At 49.2% G+C, this 26529-nt stretch overlaps 1 protein-coding gene across 3 annotated transcripts in view; it reads right to left on the bottom strand.

The window, feature by feature from the left end:
• Positions 1–22830, bottom strand: part of LOC149320263 (arf-GAP with Rho-GAP domain, ANK repeat and PH domain-containing protein 1-like) — a 138876-nt gene extending 116046 nt beyond the window's left edge. For 2 of the 3 annotated variants that reach the window (XR_016280294.1, XM_089513219.1), the window contains exons 1-2: positions 22779–22830; positions 2354–2515 (exon numbers count right to left, since the gene is read on the bottom strand). The gene's annotated coding sequence lies outside the window, so the exon portion shown is untranslated. The remainder of the gene's footprint in view (positions 1–2353; positions 2516–22778) is intronic. The other variant, XM_089513220.1, reaches the window with a different exon arrangement.
• Between the last annotated feature and the right edge of the window lie 3699 nt (positions 22831–26529).

Here is a 26529-nt window from a genome sequence, read left to right as displayed (position 1 = left end):
ATCTCTAGGTCCTTCAGGGCAACTTTTGGTGAAAGTTGACCATAGAGTTGCGCTGGAGGTCCTTGACATTCCTAGAGAGAACATATTAATAAAATCCGCGAATAATCAAATCCACAGAAGTCAAAGCCGCAAACGTGGCGAAGGGTGTGTGTGTATTGTTTACAGACTATAGTTTTAATGGGATGGATTTTTAAAATATTGTATTTTAAATGTTATTGTCTGGCGTCTGCCGATTGCATGGCAGGGGGTTGGACTGGATGGCCCTAGTGGTCTCTTCCAACTCTATGACTCTATGATTCTGTCCTTGGCACCTTGGGTCCCACAGGAGCAGAAAGGAGGCACATAAATGGAATAAAGATAGATAGATGGATGGATGGATGGATGGATAGATAGATAGATAGATAGATAGATAGATAGATAGATAGATAGATAGAGGCCACCCCCATCCTCCCCAACAACCCCCCCTTGCAAATAAAATAAACCAAAAACCATTATTTTCCCCAAACAGCCTCTAGGCCCCATGGAAGCCCCCCCCCCCCAATCTGCCGGTCATTTGGGGCCTGCCTTCCTTCCTTGCTCTGCCATTTCAGGCCCAAGTGGCCTTATTTTAAGAACAGGAAGTCAGCAGAAGCCACTTCCTCTCTCCAAAAAGGCTTCTCTTGACCTAAACTGGGTCCAGGGCTGCCCTTGCCCTCCCAAAAATGTGGGGGAAATGCCCCCCACGCCTTCTAGGAATAAATGAATGAATAAATATTTATATGCCACCTCTCTGCCAGGATCGAGGCGGTTTACAAAGCAAACAGATAAAATACCTAAATACAAAATAATCCCCAAAATCAATCCCCCTCCCTCAACATAGAAAATCCTCACATTATCATAATAAATACAACTAGACATTGTTGGAGTTTTAAATGCTAAGCCCCTCCGGTTGTTTTTGTAACAAAGAAGCAGGATATAAACAAAGCTATTATTATTATTATTATTATTATTATTATTATTATTATTATTATTACAATAATCATTAAAATATCAACGAGGGGAATTTTGTGGGTTGAAACACAACAACACCTTTCTTTGGGGGGGGGGGGGGGTTTGCAATTTATCTTTCTACCCAAAGAAGCAGAGGGGCTCCAGATGTGGCAGAAATGCCCCCAACATGCGCTCCTCCAGACGGCATTTGGGGGCACTTTAAAGCATTTACAAAATTTTTAAAAATTGTAGAAAAAGACATGAGTTTTGTTTGTTTGTTTTTTGTTTTGTTTTGGCATTCATAGCCCTGGGAGGTCCACCAAATGGCCCTGGAGTCAGGACCCCCCTTTGCCCAGCCCAAGGAGGAGAAGCCCCACCAGGTTCCCTTTGAAAACCTTCCACAAGGGGAACCTCCCCCTCCCAAGAGAGTCCCATTATTGTTTGTTTGCTTGTTGTTATTTATTATTTGCAGGCTTTTCTGTCCAGCCTGTCTCCCAAAATGGGACTCAAGGCGGTCAAAGAGCGCCAGGCCCCAGGAAGGTCTTCTTAACAGTAAAAAGGGGGTGGATAAGAAATAAATTCCTGTCATCTCCCCAAAGTGGCATTTCTTTGCAAGGAGCCAGTCGTCTACTTCCAAAAACCCCACCATTACCTTTCTCTGGTTGTGACCAGAGATCGGGGCCAAAATGGCCACAGAATGGCCCATGGTCCACTACCCAGAGGGGCAGCAGCAAACCCAGGGGTCCCTCCTTGGGTCAGTCCTCCAAGCGACTTCAAGGGAAGCAGAAGCAGATACAGTAGTTCCCAGCCAGGGAGGCAGAAGAGGCTCCACAAATCCCAGTGCCTCCCATTAGGGCAGCCTGGGGTGTGTGTCCGCTCCTGGTTTGAGTCCGAACTCTAAAGGAGACACCTTAGGTGCTGACCCCTCTTTGGTCCAAAGAGAATTAGGGTTTGGCTCTTTGGAGAGCTCTTTCCAGGCAGGACAGCTATTTTTCACAGCTTGGACTAAAAGCAGGAGTGGAGCCTCAGCCCCACAGACCCAGAAAGAGCTGGGCCCTGGTGCAAAATCCCCCAAAACAGTGGTCCCAGGACAGAAACTGCAGGAGCAAACGAGAAATGGCCCAAGGCAATACACTGTGCATGGCTTGAGCATGCTTTTCCTCCCCAGACTATTCCCAAACTCTCCAAGGGCTCTTCTCCCCTTTGACCTTTGACCTCCTTCCCCCAAATTCAGAAGCCCTCCCAGCCCTGGTCAGCAACACAGTCTGCCCTGAGAAGAAGTGTCTGGAAACAGCCCTCGCCCGCCCTCCTCCCCAGACCCCAAAGGACCCAAGAGGCCACCCCAAAGGGATAAGCAAGCTCCCCCAAAAGGTGCGGCACCCACCTGGCCGGCCTGTGCCCCCTCCGTCGGTCCGCAGCGGTCACCCCTTGGCGGCCTGGCAAGCGGCAGTCCTTCCCCGAAAGCCGCCTGGGCTCCAAGTGGCAGCTTTGGGGACCTCTCTTTGCAAGACTTTCCTTTCCTCTTGCAGGAACCACAGAAGAGGAACTAGAGAAAAAGGAAGGGAAACCCAGAGCATAAGAGGGAGGCTCCGATGGTGCTGATGGTGGTGGCACCCCTTTGCCTCTTCCTGAGGGTCTTGGAGGGAGATTTTTCTCAAGGGTTGGCCCCAGGCAGCTCTCAGGTGGACGGAGGGTCCAGTCTGAGTCCCCAGGGATTACCAGCAGGTAGACTTCTTCTTAGTCAGGGGGAACACCTGGGGCCCATCCCTGGCCAGAGAGCATCCCATCCAGCAGAGGAAGCCTGGCCAAAGGGCACAGGGCCTGGACACTGCAAGTGGAGGGGGCTCAGGCTTTCCAGCCCCTTCCCCAGACCTCCCTGTCCAGGAATTGGGGTCTGCAAGGCAGTGGGGAGCGTGTGTCTCCCCTCCAGCTCTCCCCATTTGGCAGGATCAGCTCCCCCACTTTTCCAGCTGGTTCTCAACTGGTCCCAGTTTCCCCTTCCCTCTTCCTCCCACGTTCCCCCTTTTCTCCTCAGCTGACTTCAGTTGCTGCAATCCAAAGAGGGAAAGGAGTTGCTCTCAATTAGCTGGAGGGGAGGGGTAGGCTAGCCCTTCCCTGGAATTTGAGACCCCCTAAAGGCCACCCAGTCCAACCTATTCTGCCACACAGGAATACATAGAACTCTAGAGCTGGAAGGGACCCCAAAGGCCCTCCAGTCCAACCCATTCTGCCATGCAGGAATACATAGAACCCTAGAGCTGGAAGGGACCCCAAAGGCCCTCCAGTCCAACCCATTCTGCCATGCAGGAATACATAGAACCCTAGTTGGAAGGGACCCCAAAGCCCCCCCCCACCCCCCCCATTCTGCCATGCAGGAAAATCAGAGAATCCGAGAGTCATAGAATCATAGAGTTGGAAGAGACCACAAGGGCCATCCAGTCCAACCCCATTCTGCCATGCAGGAAATCCAAATCAAAGCATCCCTGACAGATGGCCATCCAGCCTCCGTTTGAAGACCTCCAAGGAAGGAGAGTCCACTACACTCCGAGGAAAGAGTTTGTTCCTCTGTCGAACAGCCCTTACTCTCAGGAAGTTCCTCCTAATGTTGAGGTGGAATCTCTTTTCCTGCAGCTTGCATCCATTGCTCCAGGTCCTAGTCTCTGGAGCAGCAGAAAACAAGCTTGCTCCCTCCTCAATGTGACACCCCTCTAAGTATTTAAACAGGGCTATCATATCACCTCTTAACCTTCTTTTCTCCAGGCTAAACATCCCCAGATCCCTGAGTTGTTCCTCATAGGGCAAGGTTTCCAGACCTTTCACCATTTTAGTCGCCCTCCTTTGAATACATGGCTCCAGTTTCTCAATGTCCTTTTTGAATTGTGGTGCCCAGAACTGGACACAATATTCTAGGTGGGGCCTGACCAATGCAGAATAGAGTGGCATTATTACTTCTCTTGATCTAGACACTATACTTTTATTGATGCAGCCTAAAATTGCATTGGCCTTTTTAGCAGCAGCATCGCACTGTTGGCTCATGTTCAACTTGTGGTCTACTTGGACTCCTAGATCCCTTTCAGACGTAGTTTCATTCAGCCAGGTGTCCCCCATAATCCTATATCTGGGCATTTCATTTTTCTGCCCTAAGTGCAGTGCCTTACATTTCTCTGTGTTGAATTTCATTTTGTTAGCTTTGGCCCAGCTTTCTAGTCTATTCAGATCATTTTGAATCTTGATCCTGTCCTCTGGGGTATTAGCTATTCCTCCTAGTTTGGTGTCATCTGCAAATTTGATAAGTATGCTCCCAATTCTGTCATCCAGGTCATTGATAAAGATGTTGAATAGCACTGGGCCCAGGACAGAGCCCTGTGGGACCCCACTGGTCACTTCTCTCCAGGATGAAAAGGAGCCATTGTTGAGCACCCTTTGGCTTTGGCCGGTCAACCAATTACAGATCCATTTAACAGTTCCTTTGTCTAGCCCACATTTTACAAGCTTGTTTGCAAGAATGTCATGGGAAACCTTGTCAAAGGCCTTACTGAAATCAAGATATACTATATCCACAGCATTCCCTTCATCTACCAAGATGGTCATTTTATCAAAGAAAGAGATCAGATTTGTCTGGCATGACTTCTTTCTTTGAAACCCATGTTGGCTTTTTGTGATTATGGCATTGCCTTCTAGATGTTCACAGACTCTCTGTTTAATGATCTGCTCCAGAATCTTTCCTGGGATTGATCTCAGACTAACTGGAGGATAATTGTTGGGATCCTCTTTCTTCCCCTTTTTGAAGATGGGGACAACGTTTGCCCTCCTCCAGTCGGCTGGGATCTTTCCTGTTCTCCAGGAGTCCTCAAAGACTATTATTGCCAATGGCTCTGATATGACATTTGCCAGTTCTTTTAATACTCGTGGATGTAGTTCATCTGGTCCTGGAGACTTATATTCATTTAGATTAACAAGGTATTCCTGTACTATCTCTTTACTTATTTTGTGCTGAAATTCCCCTATTCTGTCCTCTGCTCCTTTATTCTCAGGTGCCACTATCAGTCAGGAGGGACCTCAAGGGGGACAGTATGGATAGTATGGGAGGAGCTGGCCCTGTGGGTTGAGTGTAGGACCTGGACTCAGAAATCAGGATTCAGATCCCCGCTCAGCCTTGGAGACCCACTGGGAGACTGTGCGTGAGTCACGCACTCTCAGCCCCAGAAAACCCCACAATAGGTTTGCCTTAGGCTCTCCAAAAGTCATAAACAATTTGCACAACAAGAAAACTACAAATTCCAGGATTCCAGAGGAGAGGATGGCAGTTCAGCACAAAAGGGCCCTTGGGGAGAAAGCAGGAGGTGGAGGCGGCAGCGAATATTTCCAACCAGGTGAAGCATTGAGGCGCTATTTGCCTAGCAGACTGGCAGGGCTCTGCAACCAAGCCTTGGAGAGAAAGACAGGCCAGAGTGACCATGAGGAGGAGGCCTTGACCAGACGAGGAGTGGGTCGGGGACAGGGGGGCCATTTGGACCCCAGCTGCTCTGCATTCAACTCCTATCACCTCTGCAACCAGGAAGGCCACAAAATCCTGGGATGGAGGGCCAAAATCCTCTGCCTCCAAGCCAGGGAGGCCGGTCCGGTCACAAGGCTGGACAGGGGTCCTCTGGACTCTCCTTTAGGGGAGGAGGGCAAGGGGTGGCCCTTCCCTTCCTTCCTCCGCTGCAATAAACCCTAAATTGCAGAAGAAGAGGGGCATTATTCTGGTCCAGGGGCTCCCGCATGGAAGGGTTAGGGTTGCATAAGAAATGGTGTCAAACCACTTTAATTCTGCAGTGTGGTTACACTGTGTGCATGTGTACACACAAGTGTGCGCGCGTGCACACACACACACACCTTCACTTTGCCTGTCGCCTGTGAATTTCTTAGGTTTTTCCTAGTCCTCAGAGGTGCTTTGTGCCAGTTCCTTACTCTGAAATGGAGTCCACAGCACCTGGGATTTGTAAGTTGTCTCCATCCAAGGACCAGCCAGGGCCTACCCAGCTTAGCTCCCAAGATCAGATAGGAATCTAGCGCCTATGAGAGTCTTTAGGCCTGGCTTAAATGGGGTTTTCTTGGGCAAGGAAGACTCAGGGCTGGTTTTGCCAGCTCCCTCTCCTGGAGTCACACTCAGGGCACCAAACACCTGAACTGCTACCAGATCCACTTCGGAATAGGCCCAGATGTCCATCCCTGGCAAACGGACAGTGTCCCCAGAGGGTCAGCCCAGAGGGGTCACCAGCACATCTGCAGCACTCTCTCTGGAGTGGGAATCCAGCAGCCCTTGGGGGCCTTGGACTGCAAGTGCCAGCAGCCCCAAACAGCGCAGCCAGTGGTGAGCAATGCTGGCAGCTGCTATGCAGCAACATCTGGAAGGCTGCAAGATTTTCTCCCTGAAGGAGGGGAAAACCCAGCAGAGGAGTGAGAAGCTTCCTTTAAATGCAAATGTCCAAAGAGAAAGAGGAACTGAATGCAAAAGGCTCAGGAGGGCTTTGCTCAAAGCAAGGCAACCAGAAGAAGCTGGAAGGGACCCCTTTTAGGCCCATAACCGGCCCCAGCAGTCACCCTCCTGCATCCGCTCCATTTGGACCATGTCTGACTTCGCACAAGCAGCTGCAATCCCAAACACTCGCCAGTCCAGAGACTCCGCACAAAAGGGAAACAAGTTTCATTTGCTAAAGGCCAAATTCGGTTCCCTCCCTTGAAAGGGATCCTCCCAATGTTTTGCCTTCAGCACTTCCTCCGAACGTTGGACTAGGACTCTGAAGACCTGGGTTCGAATCCCTGCTCAGCCATGGGCATGTCACACTCTCTCAGCCTCAGGAGGGCTAACCCCTCTGCACAGATCTTGCCAAGAAAACCCCATTATGAAAATGACTTGAAGGCACACAACAACAACAACAACAATTTCCTTTCCATAACTGAACCTAAAGAACAAAAGAGCTTGGATCGGGATGGGAAGAGTGCAGCCCTTGAAGTGTTGCTGGACTGCAACTCCCAGCATCCCGCTGCAAACACAGCTAACACGTTTTGGAGAGGTGTATGTTTCTTCCTACGTACACAAATAATGCAGGGCAGCAGAATGACAAAGAAATTAGGCACATCTCGGTCTTAACAGCCCACATGGGTGAAGCATTTCTAGCTGCAGCATCTTCTTGCACAGCCTCCCGAAAGACATCCATCGCTAGGATGAGAAAACATTCAGGGCTAGCTGGTTTAGCCATTAAATTCAAACAAAAGTCCACCAAACAGTGATACCTTTATTGGCCGACAATACACTTGTTGCTTATACTTCAAATGCTTGCAACAAACACTACAGTATATTGTGCATTTCCTTTGGCCAATAAAGGTATCACTGTTTGGTGGATTTTTGTTTGAATCGCTAGTTTGAGTCGGTGATGCCTTCGTGGTGCAGCTAATGCGCACTATGACTTAGGCATCTCCACAGCTCCAGACATGAGCCAGCAAATGTGATGCAGCGGCTAAAACAGCCAATGTGATTCTCTTCCAGTTCCAGGATTCTGTGACTCTGTATTTCCTGAGGGTTGCTTTCTCCAACAGAACCAGATTTCCAACCACTTTTGGGCTGGTGGTGGTGGTGGCTGTGCCCATTCCTGGCCTGTTGTTGTGTCCAGAGAGAAAAAACTGGTGCCCAGTCCTCCTTGTCTGGATCTCGTGCGCTATATTTAAAAAGGGGTGTAAAGTAGACCAAGCGGCTAGAAGAAGTTTCGCACCAGCATCACCCATCGCTATGGCAACACCCAAAATCTGATTATATAATACGCCCGCAGCCATGATCTGAAGCCGTTTTCTGGGGAAACTGCCAACTTCTCCCTTCTCCTGCCCTCCTTTTTCTTTGGGGTGAAACAGACTTATTTTTAACCCAGTGAAGGAAGTGGCAGCATCTTCATGGAGCTGCCTTGTTTTGGGCTGAACAAAATATAGGGGTCTCTTGATGGGTCTCTGGTGCAAAGAGAGGACCAAAAACACAACCCCCAGGCAAGTCCCCATTTGCTGCTCTTGGCTGCATCTGCACTGCAGAAATAACGCAGTTTGACCCCACTTTAACTGCCATGATGGCTCAAGGTATGGAATTATGGGATGTGAGACATTTAGCCTTCTCTGACAGAGCGCTCTGGTACCACAACAAACTACAAATCCCAGGATCCCATAGCACCGTTAAAGCAAGACTGCACTAATTCTGCAGCGTAGATGCAGCCACTGTTAATTTCTGTCCAGTCAAAGAATCCTAGAACCCTGGCATACAAATACTGAGCAGTTAGAATAATAGAATCATGGAACTGGAGGAGACCCCAAAAAGGGTCATCTAGTCTAACCCCATTCTGCCATGCAGGAACTCACAGTTAAAGCATCTCCATTGACAGATGGCCATCCAGCCTTTGCTTAAAGACAGCTTGCAAAGAAGGAGACTCCATCAAAATCTCCATTGAGGGAATGCCTTCCACTTACTCCCTGGAGGTCCTTCCTAACCTTGAGGTTGTCTTGGACTTATATTAGCCTCTGGGTCACCCACTGCCCGGCTCAGGCCTTGCAAACCAGCGCAGGTTAGACCCAAGACACGGAGCAAGGGATGCAAACTGCAGGAAAAGAGGTTCCACCTAAATAGTAGGAAGAACCTTTTTGCTATTAAATAATAGTAGAATCATAGAGTTGGAAGCCGTTGGAATATTTGGACTGCCTCCAAATGTGACGGATGCTCCTTCCCTGGAGGCTGTTTTTGAGCAGCAGATGGGTGGCCATGTGTCCCAAGGAGGGCTTGGAGGGCATCCTCTTGCATGGCAGAAGAAAGGGGTTGGACTGGTGGCTCTTGGGGGCCTCCTCCAACTCTATGGGTCTGTTATTGTGTATTCCTGCATGGCAGAAGAAGAGTGGATGCCCCTTGGGGTGCCTTCCACCTCCGTGGCTCCAGATTTCCATCCAGCTGCGGCCTGGCATGAGCCATGTCCCGGAGGGGCCTCCATCTGCCGCCTGACTCAGAGGCCAGAGGATGTGGCCTGACCCTGAGTCACCCAAACTGCGCTGGCTGTGCAAAAAGGGCGGAGTGCAGCCAGGGAAGGAAGGCCTCGCTCAGGTCAGGGAGCGTGGAAACGGCCCAGAACAGACCCTTAGTCATGCATTTGGAACTCAAAACAGATCCTCCGCGGTTGGAGGACCTGCTTTGCAACTCTGCAAGTTAAGGTTTTACTTCATTCAGAGGGAAATGCACTCTGTACATGGGCAGAGGTGCACAATTTATTATTTCTTGAATAATTCCAGGAGTAAGCCCTAGTCAATTAAAATGGGGCTTGGGGGCTGTGTCATCTAAACCCTGGAGTGGCCAGATGGGCTTGGATCGGTCACACTCTTCTCTGTCCCAACTGACCTCCCTCTTGTTGTTGTGAAGAAGAGGCAAGACGGGGCCGCCCTGTGTTCACTGCTGAGACTAATAAGAGGCAATGGACAACGCTGCTGAAATTTACCCTGGAAACAGTAAATCTCTTTTATACTCGTCATCCGTCTGAACTGCAAGTCCCAGCAGTCCTGCCCTTGGCAATGGCCACCAACGTCCAGAGAGCGGCATGATCCCCACCGTGGTCCCAGGTAAATAACCCCACCAAACCGGTTCCCTTTCTGAAACCAGTCTGTTTGAGGGTAGGTTGTGCAAGTTTTTGGGCTGCACTGAACCCTTTGGCGGCAATGAAGGAAGATGCAAACCCTATTCCTAAATTCTATCCTCCTTAAGATGTCAAGACTCCACCGAAGAGAAAACGGCCAGCCATCCCCACAGAGTCCCAAAATCCTGGACTTTGGCAAAAAGAAAAAGCTCATCATCTCACAGACGCATAGAGAGAGTATGGCCTAATAATAATAATAATAATAATAATAATAATAATAATAATACAATAATTATGAAAAAGATATGTCCCAATCTGTGAAAACCCATGTGAAAATGCACAAAACCTGCCATCATCTCCACCAGCCAGAAGGAAACTTTTGAAATTATTAAGGCGGGGTACAGACCCCAAAAAGGAGGAAAGAGCAGTGAACAAACGCGTGGCTTTCTCATGCAGCAAAAAGAACCCGCAAAAAGTGGGTTCTTTTTGCGGTACCATTCATAGAATCATAGAATCATAGAATCGTAGAGTTGGAAGAGACCACTAGGGCCATCCAGTCCAACCCCATTCTGCCATGCAGGAAATCCAAATCAAAGCATCCCTGACAGATGGCCATCCAGCCTCTGTTTAAAGACCTCCAAGGAAGGAGACTCTATCACCCTCCGAGGAAAGAGTGCATTCCTCTGTCGAACAGCCCTTACTGTCAGGAAGTTCCTCCTAATGTTCAGGTGGAATCTCTTTTCCTGGAGCTTGCATCCATTGTTCCGGGTCCTGTTCTCTGGAGCAGCAGAAAACAAGCTTGCTCCCTCCTCAATATGACATCCTTTCAAATATTTAAACAGGGCTATCATATCACCTCTTAACCTTCTTTTCTCCAGGCTAAACATCCCCAGATCCCTAAGTCATTCCTCATAGGGCAAGGTTTCCAGACCCTTCACCATTGTAGTTGCCCTCCTTTGGACACAAGGCTCCAGTTTTTCAATGTCCTTTTTGAATTGTGGCGCCCAGAACTGGACACAATATTCTAGGTGGGGCCTGACCAAAGCAGAATACAGTGGCACTATTACTTCTCTTGATCTAGACACTATACTTCTATTGATGCAGCCTAAAATAGCATTGGCCTTTTTAGCTGCCGCATCACACTGTTCACTCATGTTCAACTTGTGGTCTACTTGGACTCCTAGATCCCTTTCACACGTAGTTTCATTCAGCCAGGTGTCCCCCATAATCCTATATCTGTGCATTTTATTTTTCCGCCCTAAGTGCAATACCTTACATTTCTCTGTGTTGAATTTCATTTTGTTAGCTTTGGCCCAGCTTTCTAGTCTATTCAGGCCATTTTGAATCTTGATCCTGTCCTCTGGGGTATTAGCTATTCCTCCTAATTTGGTGTCATCTGCAAATTTGATAAGTATGCTCCCAATTCTGTCATCCAGGTCATTGATAAAGATGTTGTATAGCACTGGGCCCAGGACAGAGCCCTGTGGGACCCCACTGGTCACTTCTCTCCAGGATGAAAAGAAGCCATTGTTGAGCACCCTTTGGGTTCGGCCGGTCAACCAATTACAGATCCATTTAACAGTTACTTTGTCTAGCCCACATTTTACAAGCTTGTTTGCAAGAATGTCATGGGAAACCTTGTCAAAGGCCTTACTGAAATCAAGATATACTATATCCACAGCATTCCCTTCATCTACCAAGCTGGTAATTTTATCAAAGAAAGAGATTAGGTTTGTCTGGCATGACTTCTTTCTCTGAAACCCATGTTGACTTTTTGTGATGATGGCATTGCCTTCTAGATGTTCACAGACTCTCTGTTTAATGATCTGCTCCAGAATCTTTCCTTGAACTGATGTCAGACTAACTGGACGATAATTGTTGGGATCCTCTTTTTTCCCCTTTTTGAAGATGGGGACAACGTTTGCCCTCCTCCAGTCGGCTGGGATCTCTCCTGTTCTCCAGGAGTTTTCAAATATGATTGCCAATGGCTCTGATATTACTTTTGCCAGTTCTTTTAATACCCTTGGATGGAGTTCATCTGGTCCCGGAGACTTAAATTCATTTAGATTAACAAGGTGTTCCTCTAATGGCACACTCATGACGTCACAATGGTGTCGCAACGTGCAGATGCTAAGTGTCTGTTGTGTCAAAATGGTGGTGCCCATCTGTACAGGGCGCCGCCATTTTGACATACGGAATACATGCTAAAAGGCCCATCTGTACTGGGCCTAATTCCAGGAAAGGGAGCAATGCATTAATGTTAAATGACAAGAAAAGAGATGGTGCCTAAACATGAGAAAGGACTTCTTTACGGCCAGAACGGCTTGGAAGCGGAATATGGGCTCCCTTGCGATGGGGGGACGATGGGCCCTCCTTCCTCAGAGGTCTGTGGGGAGAGGATGGGGGTCCCTGGGGGCTGTTGAGGGATCCCTTTGCAGCCGAAGGGGCCGGACTGTCTGGCCTTCAGGGCCCCTCCAAGGCCAGCATTCTGGATAAAACAGACATATCTTGCCCTGGATCATAAGACTCTAGACAGTTCCCAATCTGGTCAAGTTTAAACCATTTAAAATCTAAAACATGGATTTAAATGGTTTTAATTTTTAAAATTATTCGGTTGTTTCCTCCTTTTATTTTCACATTTAAATTGTTTTTTAAACAACCAAACAATTTTAAAACTTAAAGTCACTTGACTCTATAAACAAAGACAGATTTGGAGGACACCCTTCGGCTCTGAAGGGCTTTGAAAAAGGTGTATATCTTGAAAGGGATGTTGTAGTCCCTTTGAGACTCGCTGAAAGAAAGGCGTTGGCAGCAGGAGCATCCCTAGCCCTGAGCCTCCTTCCTCAGATGGTTTACTTTACAGAGTTATAGGCAACAGAACCGACAGGGCAAGACTTTGGGCAAAAGTCACACTCTCTCAGCCTCAGAGGAAGGCAATCCAAATACACCTTTCCAAGAGAACCCCATGAAAGGGCCACTGCCTTAAGGTCAAGCCATGAGTTGGAAATGGTTTGAAGGCACTCAGCATCGACAAACAACCGAGATTCTGCCCAGTTGGCAATGCATTCTCCGGCAAATTTTGGCCTTCCTGGGCATGGGTCTCCTCGCTGGGAGAGACATAAAGGGTCTCTCTTGGCTATGGGTTTTGCCTCATCCCTTCCAGGACCCTTTCTTTGGGGTTTTTGTCCTGGCTCCTGGGGGGTCACTCCCCCCCTCCTTGCCCCACCAAACCCTCCAGCCGAGGGCACCCAGTTTCTGTTCCTTGCCTTCCATTCCAGCTGACCATCACCAGACACACAAGTCCACAAAGACACACAGAAACCCCAATAACCCCCAATTTCTCTCTTTTTTCATTTCCCTTCCCAGCGTTTTTCTGTCCCGGCCAGAGGATCCCCAGCCATACATTTCCAGGGGCTGCTTTGGGGACCCTGATCCTTTCTTTAAAAGCCCCCCTTAGGGCCCTGGGAGCTCAACCCCCAGATCCCAGACCCAGGGGAGCCAAGGGTCAAGCATGCCCCCGCCAAGGCTGGCCAAAGGGGGACCCCAAGACTCCCGTGGGGCCAAAGGGCTGGACCGCCTCGGAGGCCAGTGGAGTAGCCTTCCTCTAAGGAGAGGCTGGACCATGGGCACCTCTTGGGCAGCCTTTTTGTCCACTCCTGCCTGGCAGAATGGAGCTGGACTGAGTGACCCTTGGAGGACCCTCCAGTGCTATGACCCCATGACCTTTGGGTTCCTTGGTACGTCCTTTTTGTGCTAAAACAGAGCAACACCAGTGGTCAGAGGAGAGAGCAAGGCAAGGGCTCCGTCTGACCAAGACGGTCGGAGAAAAAGAGGGCAACAGGCAGCGCAAAAACGCGGGGAAGGCGGCCGGGTGCAATGAGAAAGGGTCCTCTATTCCCAGGCTGGCAAAGGGAACAGGGTCCAATTCATCCGCCTCATGAAAGGACATGGCAGGGCTTCCAAAGAAGAGGGAAGGATGGGGAGGCCTTCCAACGGTGGGGTCACCAAGGGGCCCAGGCCTCCAATACCCCCCAAATGGCTGGCACCCGGGAGTCCTACCTGTCTGAAGGCCACCCCACATCCTCCTGGTCCAGCAACTGACCCTTTGGACAGCCACCCACATCCAGCGGCCTGCTGCCTGGCTGCCCACTTGGAACCTCTGCTGCTGAGCGCTGTTTGGCACATTCCTTTCTGGCCATTCATGGCACAAAGAAGCCCTTTGAGAAAAGGCTGGGAAGACAGGAATCGTTGGGGGGAGCGGAGGGGAAAGGACAGAGGGACACACGTCTGCCCCCCTCACATGGGACAAAGGGGAAGAGGTGGCCATTGACCCGTGGCCCTTCGCTGGCCTGGGAAGGAAGGTGGGCAGGAGGCCCCAGGGCAGGCAAGCGGAGGGGGCTGGCATGGGTCCATGGGCCACTGATCCGGCGGGGGGCAGCCAAAGGTCAGCCTCACACTTGCTAGCAATGGGGCAAAGACTTGTGGGAAGATGCTGCTGCAAGGAAGCGGCGCTTCTGATGCCTGGCTCTGGCCCGGGTTCAAGAAGGATTTCACCTCCCAGCAGCCACACTTTCTGGGCTGGAGTGAGAACCATCCAGCCCAGCTGATCTTGGATTGCAACTCCCAGCAGCCTTGCAATAGCAAACCCAAATGCTGGGAGGTGCAGTCCAACCAAACAGTCAAGTGTGGACAGAAGTGGTTTTCCCACAGAGCTTGTTCTTAGACTACTTTTAAGAGTTTTTAAAGAATACGTTAACGTGTTTTGAACATGTTTATATCTTCCTGTTGTTTTACTTGGTTTGTTAATCGCCTCGGGAGCCCTTCTCCACTGAGAAGTGATACACAAAGACTCTAAATCCATCAATAAAGGGGACATTTTTATAATATGTGATACTTTTAGCAATGCTAACTCTTTCAGGTATGGCTGTTGCATGAAGGATGCCAAAGACAGATTACGCTAATTTTGTATTTTGCATTTTTGTAAGTGCTTGTATGTTCTTTCTGTGTAATAAACTGCGATGGTTAGAAACAATATAGTTACACAATAGTTCCCAGAATCCCCTAACTGGCAACAGCTTTGGTAGGGGATGCTGGGAGGACCTCTCAATTCCCACTTGATTCCTGCTCTGAAAGACTCTTCTTCCATCATCCCCACCTGGGATGGCAAAAGCCCTGCCATCATCCCCTTCCTTGGGGCACCTGGCTCTTTGTCCATCAAGGCTTAGGGCTCCGCTTTCTCTCTGTGCTGTGGATGCTGGGGAGTGTCGCTGTCCGTCTCAACCGCTGGGACGTTTCCGTCTGTGTCAGAGTCCACACCTGAGACCCGAGAAGAGGGGTGCCTTAGCAGGATAAGGGTATGTTTAACCCAGAAAAGAGAAGGAGGAGACATGATAGAGCCATCTTCTAATATCTGGAGGGACGTCATGGAGAAGACGGAGCCCGTTTGGTTTCCTCTGCTCCAGAGACCAGGACAAGGAGCAATGGATTCAGTTTTCAAGAGAAGAGATCCCACCACCCAGCCTCCCTCTTTACACCTTTTCCTCCTCATTCTCTGTCCAGCTGGAAGCATTATTAGCAGCATCAGCAGTGGATGGACCATGAAGGAGGGCTGGAGAAAGAGAGGCTTTGGATGTTGCAGCAGCAGCAGTATCTCTATGGGAAGCAACGCAACCCATGAAGGTTGATCTGGGCAACAATGGGACTCTGTCCTGAGAGACCCTCCTCTGGCGCCTGGATGCCCTTGGCAAAGCAAACAGCAGCTGCCTCCAAAGCCCCTTCCTGGGCATGCAAAGGAACTGCAAGAGAGAGGATAGTAAGAAAGAGGAGAGCAGACAGGCCTGCCGCCCCACGACACCCAGAATCATTGTTAAAAGGTACGTAGATCTGTAGGATCCATTTCCCAAACGGAAATCGCAAGGAAAACAGAGACCATTGGAAGAAAAGGGCATCCTTGGGTGCGTCTTGGAAGAAGATGGGACACGTTCTCCAAAATGGCTTCCTTCTGCAACCTGAACCAGTCGTCTCATTTCACATTATTTTGACTAAAACGTTTGCTGGAACGTTTCAAGGCTTCTTTCTCTCTCTTTCCTTTTGAAGTGCTGGAACCTACCCCAGTTCCCTCTGCGTCCTTTCTGCCTCCGGCACCAAATTCTTCATTCAAGGAAGAATGCCAGGAATACTTTGTTAACGGAGGTATTTGTATCTGTTGTGCGCTTTCCAGTAATTTCCGACTTAATGGCGACCGCAAGGCGGACCTAAAAGGAGCCACAGTGGCACAAAGGGATTTGAGGCTCTGGAGACCAGGATTCGAATTGCGACTTGACCATTTAAATCCCCCAAATGACCCTGGGCAATAAGTCACACTCTCTCAGCCTCAGGGGATGGCAATGGCAAAAACCCCTCTGAAGGAAATGGCCAAGAAAAAGTACACAACAACAAAAACAACAGCAAGGTGGCAAGATTTCTTTGGAGGGGTTTTGCCTTTTGTCTCTTTAGAATAGATTGTGAGCCTGAGGGCAGGAAAATGTCTAATGAACAATTTGTAAGCCACTCCGATAGCCTTTTGGCTGAAGAATGGTGTGTGTGTGTGTGTGTGTGTGTGTATGGGGTATATATAATTTCTTGCCCATGGTCACCCTACTAACTTTCTGTGGCTGAGCAGGGATTCGAACCCTGGTCTCCCAGAGTCTTAGTCCAATGCTCAAATCACTAGGCCAGGTTGGCGCTCCAATTTTATGGGGCACGTTTTGAATGTTTGCGTTTGGTATATTTTTAAGCTGTTTCTTTCTTGAGCCTCAGACTGGCAGGAAAGGCGGAATATAAGTGAATAGAGAGAGGGTGATGATGATGAAGAAGGCCGATTCAGGGCCAGTGCTGTGGTTTTGCATCACTCTTTCAACACGGTTTTAATTGCATTTCTATAGTCACTTTTATCATTGTTAATTGTACTGTGTTTTTACAAGCTGCTTTGGGTCCAATTCTGGGAGAAAAGCAGGAACAAATCATAGAATCATAGAATCCTAGAGTTGGAAGAGACCGCAAGGGCCCTGATCCAGTCCAACCCCTTTCTGCCATGCAGGAAATCCAAATCAAAGCATCCCCATTGACAGATGGCCATCCAGCCTCCTTTTGAAGACCTCCAAGGAGGGAGACTCCACTACTCCCTGGAGGCGCAGTGGTTCAATGCCTGTACTGCAGCCTTTCACTCAAAACCACAAGGTTGCGAGTTCAAGACCAGCAAAAGGGCCCAAGCTCGACTGAGGCTTGCATCCTTCCGAGGAGGGAGCTAAAATGAGTACCCAGACTGTGGGGGGCTAATTAGCTTACTGGCTAATTAGCTTACTTGCTGTTCACTGCTATGATCTTTGGAATAACAGTATATAAATAAAACAAATTATTATTATTATTACATTCCGTTGAGGGAGTTTGTTCCTCTGTCGAACAGCCCTTACTCTCAGGAAGTTCCTCCTAATGTTGAGGTGGAATCTCTTTTCCTGGAGCTTGCATCCATTGTTCCGGGTCGTAGTCTCTGGAGCAGCAGAAAACAAGCTTGCTCCCTCCTCAATGTGACATCCCTTCAAGTATTTAAACAGGGCTATCATATCACCTCTTAACCTTCTCTTCTCCAGGCTAAACATCCCCAGATCCCTGAGTCGTTCCTCATAGGGCAAGGTTTCCAGACCTTTCACCATTTCAGTCGCCCTCCTTTGTACACATGGCTCCAGGTTCTCAGTGTCCTTTTTGAATTGTGGAGCCCAGAACTGGACACAATATTATTCCAGGTGGGGCCTGACCAGAGCAGAATACAGTGGCACTATGACTTCTCTTGATCTAGACACTAGACTTTCATTGATGCAGCCTAGAATTGCATTGGCCTTTTTAGCTGCCGCATCACACTGTTGACTCATGTTCAACTTGTGGTCTACTTGGACTTCCAGATCCATTTCACATGTACTTTTTCATTCAGCCAGGTGTCCCCCATAATCCTATATCTGTGCATTGCATTTTTCTGCCCTAAGTGCAGTACCTGACATTTCTCTGTGTTGAATTTCATTTTGTTAGCTTTGGCCCAGCTTTCTAGTCTATTCAGGTCATTTTGAATCTTGATCCTGTCCTCTGGAGTATTAGCTATTCCCCCTAATTTGGTGTCATCTGCAAATTTGATAAGTATGCTCCCAATTCTGTCATCCAGGTCATTGATAAAGATGTTGAATAGCACTGGGCCCAGGACAGAGCCCTGTGGGACCCCACTGGTCACTTCTCTCCAGGATGAAAAGGAGCCATTGTTGAGCACCCTTTGGGTTCGGCTGGTCAACCAATTACAGATCCATTTAACAGTTCCTTTGTCTAGCCCACATTTTACAAGCTTGTTTGCAAGAATGTCATGGGAAACCTTGTCAAAGGCCTTACTGAAATCAAGATCTACTATATCCACAGCATTCCCTTCATCTATCAAGATGGTAATTTTGTCAAAGAAAGAGATTAGATTTGTCTGGCATGACTTCTTTCTCTGAAACCCATGTTGACTTTTTGTGATTATGGCATTGCCTTCTAGATGTTCACAGACTCTCTGTTTAATGATCTGCTCCAGAATCTTTCCTGAGATTGATGTCAGTATAACAATAACAACAACACAATGTCCTTCTACAACGAACCCACTCAGTCCTGGTCTTGCAAAACACTGGACAACTGGGAAGAAGCCTTTCCTCCTGGGTCCCCATGCAGCAGGGAAGTAAACGCTCAGAGCAAGCCCTGCCACACGCACCGCCGTGTGTCTTGCACCCAGGCCCTTTGCATAGAAGCCCAGTTGTGCACCTGTCGGGTCTGCTTCGACACTTTGGAAGGAACCACAGAGGCAAAACCGTGGCTCCTGTCCAACTTGCAGACCTTTTGCAAACTGGTTTTCCAAGCCATGGCCGAGGAGACGCTGCTGAGACTCAGGCCCTGCAGGCAAGTTCCGGTCTGTTTTGTGCGCCGCAACACAAAAGGAGGCCATGCTTGACCCCAAAGCTCTCTCTGGCCTGAGCAGCCTCCAGATTCAGACAGCGCGACTCTTTGGCAGTTCGTGGCAGAAGGAAGAGGAACCGTGGCTTTTTAAGAACGCGTCTCGCTCGGGCCCGGCCTAAATACCCGGAACAGGCACCAGGCTCCCCCGACTGTGCAAACTTAGCAGGGTCAGCCCTGGTTAATCCTTGGACGGGAGACTGCTAGGCCATCCCAGGTGCAATGAGGCTCCATTTCGGAGGAAGGAACTTGCAGAACCACAATTTCTGAGGATCCCTTGCTCAAGAAAACCCTGCGAAGTTCATGGGGTCACCGTAGCAGGTCAACAACAGGCGACTCGAAGCCATATCTATCTATCTATATAAAAAGAGAGAGAGAGAGAGAGTTAATGAGGCATTGCAGTTTTAGGAGAGCTTGGGAAAGGTACTTTTATGGACTACAACCCCCAGAATCCCCTAGCCAGCATGGCCCCTGGGATTTGTAGTCCAAAAGAGCAATGTCCACAGGCTTCTTTCAGAAAGATAGCCCCATCTGCCTGTTCCTGGCATCTTTGTTTTGGCCTCAGCTTCATGGACTAAAGCAACGAACTGGTCAGTCATCAACTTCCTTGGCCTTTGGTCCAGAAAAGCGTTTGCTGAGATAAATAAACTGATCAGCCTTAAAACTCGACAAAACTACTTTCTGCTCCTTCCCGCGTCTTCCAAGCAATGAGTTAAGACTCATTCCAGGTGTAACTCAGCAAACAAAGCCTATAACAAAGGCTTTCTGCATCCCTTCTCCTCCTTCTCCTCTGTTTAGCTGGAGGTTTTTAATCAGCATATGCATTGGGAGGGCTGGAGAAACACAGACCTTTTGGAAGAAGCCTTTCAGTGGTCTCTAGAAAGTCCAGAATGTTTTCATTTACTTTCGCAAGGCTTTCCTGACCTGGTTCCTTCGCTTCACATGCATGTCATGTTAATCCTGAGTAAAAGCTATGGGAAAACATGTCGACTAGCCGACTCTTCTTGTTTTGGGGTGCAGGAACCTCTCCCCGTCTTTCCCCTGTCATTTCCACCTCTGCCACCAAAGTTTCTGCTGAAGAAGTAAAGCCCTGCTTGACGGAGTTATACCTCCTTCGCACCAGCGGCACCATTGGCTTCCCACCTTTTCCTTCTTTAAGCTGGGGCCTTCGGCGTCTGGCACGCAAGGCAGCATCCTAACACTCTCGGTCAAAATCCCACATCTCAGTCGACGCAAAGGAACAAGAACACGACAATGCTGCCACAAAACCCTGTGAGGGAACTGCAAAGATGTCCCTCTGGGCACTAGTGGCCAAACTTGACCATCTGTCAGGGGTGCTTTGACAGAGAGTTCCTGCATGGTAGAATGGGGTGGGACTGGATCAGGGCCCTTTTTGGGGTCTCTTCTAACTCTAGGATTTTCTGATTCTCTGACCGCCTGCCATGGATGCCCGCGTGTTGTAAGGCCATGGCGTCCCGCAGTGAATGCGGACATTGCAAGATTACTATGTTCCGTTTTGGGCAGCTGTGAGGCCACTTAGGTAGAGGCAAATGCCAAGCAGAATGCCAGCCCCCATTTCTCTGTTCTGAAAACAACAACATGCTACTCATCCCTTTGGCTGCAGAAAGAGATACGAAGACGGCGAGGGAACGGCATGACGATAAAATAAACAAAACAACAAATTACACACCCCTCAATGACGACACCCGGGCAAACGGCAACAGGGAATCACAATCCCAGGAGGCACCTGAAGCCGAAAACACACAAAATACGGCGGTCCCTCCACATCCGCTGGAGTTAGGGGAATGTGGGGAAACTGCCAATAAAAGATCATTACGGTTTTAACCTCAGAGAACACCTCTCTAGGAATCACTAGGTCCTCCAGGGCAACTCTATGGTCAACATCTACCACAAACTGACCATAGAGTCATGATGGAGGATCTACAAATGCCTAGAGAAGTGTGTTCTCTAGGAACCTCTAAGCCCTCCAGCAAAACCCTATGGTCAATTTCCAATAGAGTTGCACCGGAGGACCTAGAGAGGACAGAATAAAGAAATCCTCAAACGTGGAGGGCCTACTCCATAAGAGCCTTCTCGGATTAAGGTAGAGCCTGCCCTCTCTGAGAGACGAAAGCGCAGTCTATCTGTGTCCAGACTCCCCTGAAATTAAGCAGCAGCAGCAGCAGCTGCAACCTAAAGCCCACGACGCAAATGGACTCAAGTTCCTCTAAGCCGGAGCGGCCTTGTGGTTGTTGTTGTTTCTGACTTATGGCAACCCTAAGGTTTTCTGAGGCTGAGAGAGTGCCATGCAGTGGGTTTCCATGGCCAAGGGGAGATTTGAATCCTGGTCGCAGTCCAACACTCAAACCACGATGCCAGGCGGCCTTCTAGAAACCTTATTGAGGAGCTCAGAACAAATAAATCCAAACCAGGAGAGCCAGGTGGCACAGCGGGTTGAGTGCCGGACTAGAGACCTGGGTTCGATTCCCCCCTCGAACATAAAAGCCCACTGGGAGACCTGGGCAAGGAGTTGCACTCTCTCGGCCTCTTCGGGGGAAGGCAGAGGAAAGCCCCTCTAGACAAACCTTGCCCAGAAAACCCCAGGATTGGGCCATGACCCTAGAGTCGCCGTTAAGTTGAAGCAAAAGCACCCAACAACCACAACAGAGAATTCAAGCAGGGAGCCAGTGTGGTGCATCGGGTTGCGTGTTGGACTACCACTCTGGGAGCCCTGGGTGCAAATCTCTGTTCAGCACGGGAAACCCAGGATGGGTGACTCTCTCTCAGCCTCAGAGGAAGGCGAGAGCAAGGCCCCTCCGAGGAAAGATGGCCAAGAAAACCCCGCGACAGTGTCACCTTTGGGCTGCTATCTGTTGCAAATGCCCTGAAGTCACACAACTGCACTCAGCTGCTCCATGAATGTCACTTCCAGGATTCAGACAAGTGTCACTGGGGCTGAGATGCCTCTGTTCCTCAGCTCCCTGTGGCTGGGGATGATGGGAGCGGCGGTCCAACAACCCTGGAGGGGACGCCAGGCAGGGGTGCCAGGGGAGGAGGCGCTGCCTTGAAACTGCCCTGCCCTTCCCTGCCCAGGGATGCCAACCGAGGGCCCAGACCCACAGCCCAGCTCTCCCCGATCCTTCTGCCCAGTTGGGCCTCCTTGCAATGAAGGTGAGGGCAGTGTGGCGGAGTGGCCTGAGCGCTGGATTAGGACCGGGGTTCGAATCCTCACTCAGCCACTGAAACCCATTCCGTGGCCTTGGGAGAGTCACACTCTCTCAGCCTCAGAGGAAGGCAATGCTGAGGAAACCTGGCCAAGAGCACTTGACGGAGAGTTCCTGCATGGCAGGAATGGGGTTGGACTGCATTAGGGCCCTTTCTGGGGTCTCTTCCAACTCTTCTCGGATTCCAGGAGAACAGGACCGTATTGGAGCCACTGAATGTCGATTGTCCTAATCTGGAGTTGGTGGCAAGGAGCCACACTCTCTCAGCCTCCTCCTCCTCCTCCTCGGAAGGCCATGGAGGCCGGCCCCCTCCGGACGAACCCTGCCCAGAGGACCCAGGACAGGGCTGCTGGAGGGAACACAACAACAACAACAACAACAACAACAGGAAGGTGCCCCCATCCCGGGGTTTCCCGGGCTGAGAGACTTGAGCCCTGGACTCCGGAGCCCAAGTTACAGCACTCTGTAAACGAATTCCTAACAACAACAACAACAACAACAACAACAGCAACAACAAGGATCCCTGGGTTGCGACGGGAAACGCTCTCTCCTCCAGGAGCACTGCTGTGTGGCTCTTTTCGTGTTCTTCGGGCGCTGGGTTCGAAAAACACAACAACAACAACAACAACAACAACAGTCCCCCAAGAAGGTCCCAGAGAGTCCTTCCCCTTCTGGGCCCCAAATAATGCCAGGAACTGAGGGGCAGCCACACAGAGCCCCACTTTGCCCCCCAAAAGAAGACCCCTCCCTCCTCAAGGGCCCCCCACCATTTTGGGGGTCCTTCCTGGAGGGGAGGGGGAGGCTGGGCAGGGTCGCCCCTCCTCCTCCTTGTTGTTGTTGTTGTGGGGGACCCATTTTGGGGGGAGGCTCTTTTGCCCCCAAAGGAAACCCGGGGGGAGGGGCTTCTTCTCTTTCGTCCTAATTGCGAGGGAGACCCCAGACTCACCCTCCGCTGCTTCTCCTCCTCCTCCTCCTCTCCTTCCTTCCTCCCTTCTTTTGGGCGGAGGAGAGAAGCGCCTGCCCCCGCCGGCGAAGAAGAGGAGGAGGAGGAGGAGCCACACGAGGCTCTTACCCCGCGTTCATCCCGCTCTAACTGCCCCTCCTCCTTTCCTCTGGCCTTGGCCCCTCGTTTGTGGCCCTTTCATGGAGGACCTCTCACAGGGCTTCTTGGCCAAGATTTCAAGGGGAAATAAAAATTACACGATAATAATAATAATACATCCATTTTCCTCTTTATTAAGCAGCGCTTTGGCAAAATGGCGGCGCCGCGCAATCCAGGCTGGCGCCTCTCGCTCGGCCTCTGCGCCGCCTCTGGCCGCCGAGGGAACTGCTTCTCCAGCCGCCGGTTCTCTCGTCCTGAAGGGCGGCTGTGACGTCACTGGGAAGAAAAGCGCTGCGCTTCTCGCTCTCGGGCGCCCTCCGGTGGCAGAAAATAGAAAAGCAAATTAAAAATAAACACATAAATACATAAATAAATAAAATAAAAATTATAATTAAAACAAAATAAAGAAGAAAATGAAATAAAAATAAAATTGAAAAAAAAATAAAATAAGAAATATATTAAAAATATATCAAATAACCAAAAAATTAAAAAGTAAAAATAAAAAAAAACATTTTATGTTTCTTTATCCTTATTTCCTCATGTCTCATGCCATCCTCTTCTCTTTTAATTATTTTCCTCCTTCTTTACTTCTTTTCCTTTTACCTTCAGTCCTCCTTTTTCTCCGCTTTGTTAGCTTTAACCTTCTGTTTTTCTTTACGCCTTTCCTTTTACGTTCCTGCTTTGCCTATTTCCTTCTATATTTGTTCCTCCCTCCCTCATTTTATTTCCTCTGTTTGTCTTATGTGAGCTTCTCTTTCATTTATTTCTTCCTTCTTATCCACCTTTCCTTTCTTTTTTCTCCTTCAATCTGTTTTTCCCCAATTTCTTTTCCTATCAGTCTTTGCCCCTTCTGATTTCTTTTGTTTATTTTACATGCCTCCTTCTTTTACTTATGTCATCAAGTTTGGATTTAATAAAATTTTGGGTGGATGTGGTCTGTGCTGTGACCCTGACTGACCCCATAGAAGACCTGCCATTAACCTAAAAGCGGAGAGGCCGCGTCGGCATCTTGCCCTGGAAAGGCAGAGCCTTAAAGAAAAGGCTCACGTTGGAAAATTGCATAGGAAGTTTGGGAGTGGCCAAACCAGAATCGCCAGGGCTTACCCAAATCTGACAATGGACTTGGCTTCACACCTGATGAGCCAGTGATCAGCTTAACGGCTCAGTAATCAAGTCGGATGCCCCTCCAAATTGTGTCCAGACCTAATGCATTGTGCAAACACATTACCTGCTATGGCCTTAACAAAGCCCAAGCAGTCAACACCTTTGTCTAGCAAGTCCCATAGCCTCAGGATACGTTTTCCCTCTATATCAACCCTGAGTTTCCAGGCCCTCCTTGGGTTTTTTGAGCATGGGTTTTCTGAGCATTGAGCGTTGCTGAAATCAACTGAGCTACACTGAGCTCGCACTGTCCACACCAATTTGAACTCCGCTCTTAAGCCTCCGCGGCCCTCTTTCCCCGCTCCTGCGTCCATCCAAGCTTCAGCAGACTTCCCAGAGAAGTCTTCTCAGGTTGCTTACAGGACAATAATGGATGACGATAATAATAATACTGGACACATGTTAGTAACGGGTGAGTTCCATGGTGGCAAAGGACAATGGCTTATAGGATGAAAACGAATAACCTTTGAGTTACACAGCAATAAAGGGGAGATGGCTTTGCTCTCATTTGCCATCGTCACGTCATCCGCTTTGGCTTATGGGCGCCCCAAGAGACCCCCAAGTTCCCTGTTTTCATAGCATCAAAGAGTTGGAAGAGACCCCCAAAAGGGCCTGACCCAGCTTGACTCCCTTCTTCTGCCATGCAGGAACTCCCCGTCAAAGCAGCCCCAATGGCCGATGGCCCTCCAGCCGCGGCCCAAAGGCCTCCTTTTGCTTGCTTGCCAAGAAGCGCCCCTTTTCCGTGGGAGTCCTGACTTGCGCTGCACCCAAAGTACAGCGGCCTTTTCCTTCGTAAGTTAAATTGAATTAAACTAGGACTGGGTTACTTTGATGGAAGGAAACTGGGGCACAAATGGATAAACGGAAGCAATACATAACAGGTAGATTCTGCAAGGGGCGCCACTGTCCTCAATGGGGCATGAGCGTCCATGGGTTTTGGGGTCTATGGGAGAACTGGACCCCCAGGAGACCCCAAAGGCCCCCATTGCACTTGGGTTTGGGGTCTTACCTGGCTCCTTCGCAGCTGCCTCAGAAAAAGACAAGGGGCAATAAAAGCCACTTCTAAAGCCCCTACAAACATGTCTTGACTTTTCCCAAAGGCCTTCAGTTATCAAGATGCGCTACTCCTGTTCTCCTGCAGGCTGGGGATGATGGGAGCTGCAGTCCCAAATGTCCAGGAGATGCCTCCCTCCTTCCTCCCGCTTTGCTGCTTCACTGGGCCGGTTCTGGCCGCTCCCTTGGCCTGAATCTCTGGCCACTGCCTCCTCCTCCTTCTCTGGCATGGCTGCTTCTTCTCAATAGCATTGCATGGCGGTCAGTCGGTCTCTTGAAATCCGTTTGGATGGAGGGTGATTTAGAGAAAGAGAAGCAGGGAGTTGTGCCTCTTGGTTCACCGACAGATCAAACCGGGGGAAAGTTACTTACTCAAAGGGTGGTTAAATTAAGGTGGTTGCAGAGTCTAGAGTATTTATTTCCCCTTCATTTTGATGCTTTTTAATGTTGCGCACTTTCAGGTCCTTTCAGACACTCCTCTCACCTAGGGTTGCCATAAGTCAGGACCTCCAAACCGGGACAAATGTAGGACAATTGTAGGACAACATTTTCAAATGTAGGACACTTATAAAAATGGAGGACATGGAAAATTGCTGTTTTTTAAAAAAAATATTTAGGATTAAATAGAAGGGGGGTTAAATAAGGGGGTTTGAGAAAGGGGGCCTATAGAAGGAGGGCTAGATGGGGTACCTAGTGAGGATTTGTCCAGGTACTAAGTTGTGACTGGATGAGAATCTAGTGAGCAGGCAGGTGTAGACCATGGTAATGAGCTAAGTAAACCAGGTGATTGTATTAACAAATTAGAAAGGTATAATTGCCTGGTGGATCTACTGGGTCTTGGGAGCATTCATTGAATCCTGCTCTCCATGCTGCCCTCATGGTAAAGTATGCATGCTGCAGTATTCATATTGTTCTGTTTGCTTCATTTTTTGAGACTTCTATTAAGTAAAGTTTTGTTAAATTTCCTCAAACCTCTGCTGTCATTTTTTTCTTTAATACTCACACCCCAACAGGATTAGGGTTAGATAAAGAGGAGTAAGATAGAGAGGGGTTAGAGGGGGGCTTAGAAGAGACTTAAATAAGGGAGTTAGATAGAGGGGGGTTCGATGGGCTTAAATTCTAAAGCACCAGAGTTGTTCTCTCTTCAGGGCTCCATACACACTGCAGAAATAACTCAGTCTGACAGTACTTTAACTGTCACACTGGATCAATGCTATGGAATTCTGGGAAATGTAGTTTGTTGTGGCTCCAGAGCAGAGCTCTGCTTGTTCAGTGCCAGGAGCTGATCTGCCTGTGTAGTTTGGCTATCTGTGAATTTCACAAACCGCTCGGATTCCCAGTGATTGGGTGGTATATAAATAAATCCTATTACAGTAGAGCC

This window comes from Sceloporus occidentalis, unplaced genomic scaffold, assembly GCF_023333645.1.
Source record: "Sceloporus occidentalis isolate IW3139 unplaced genomic scaffold, rSceOcc1.0.p SCAF_2, whole genome shotgun sequence".
NCBI lineage: Eukaryota > Metazoa > Chordata > Lepidosauria > Squamata > Phrynosomatidae > Sceloporus > Sceloporus occidentalis.
The sequence above is the reverse complement of the archived record's forward strand: the minus strand, read 5'-3'. Positions and strand labels throughout refer to the sequence as shown.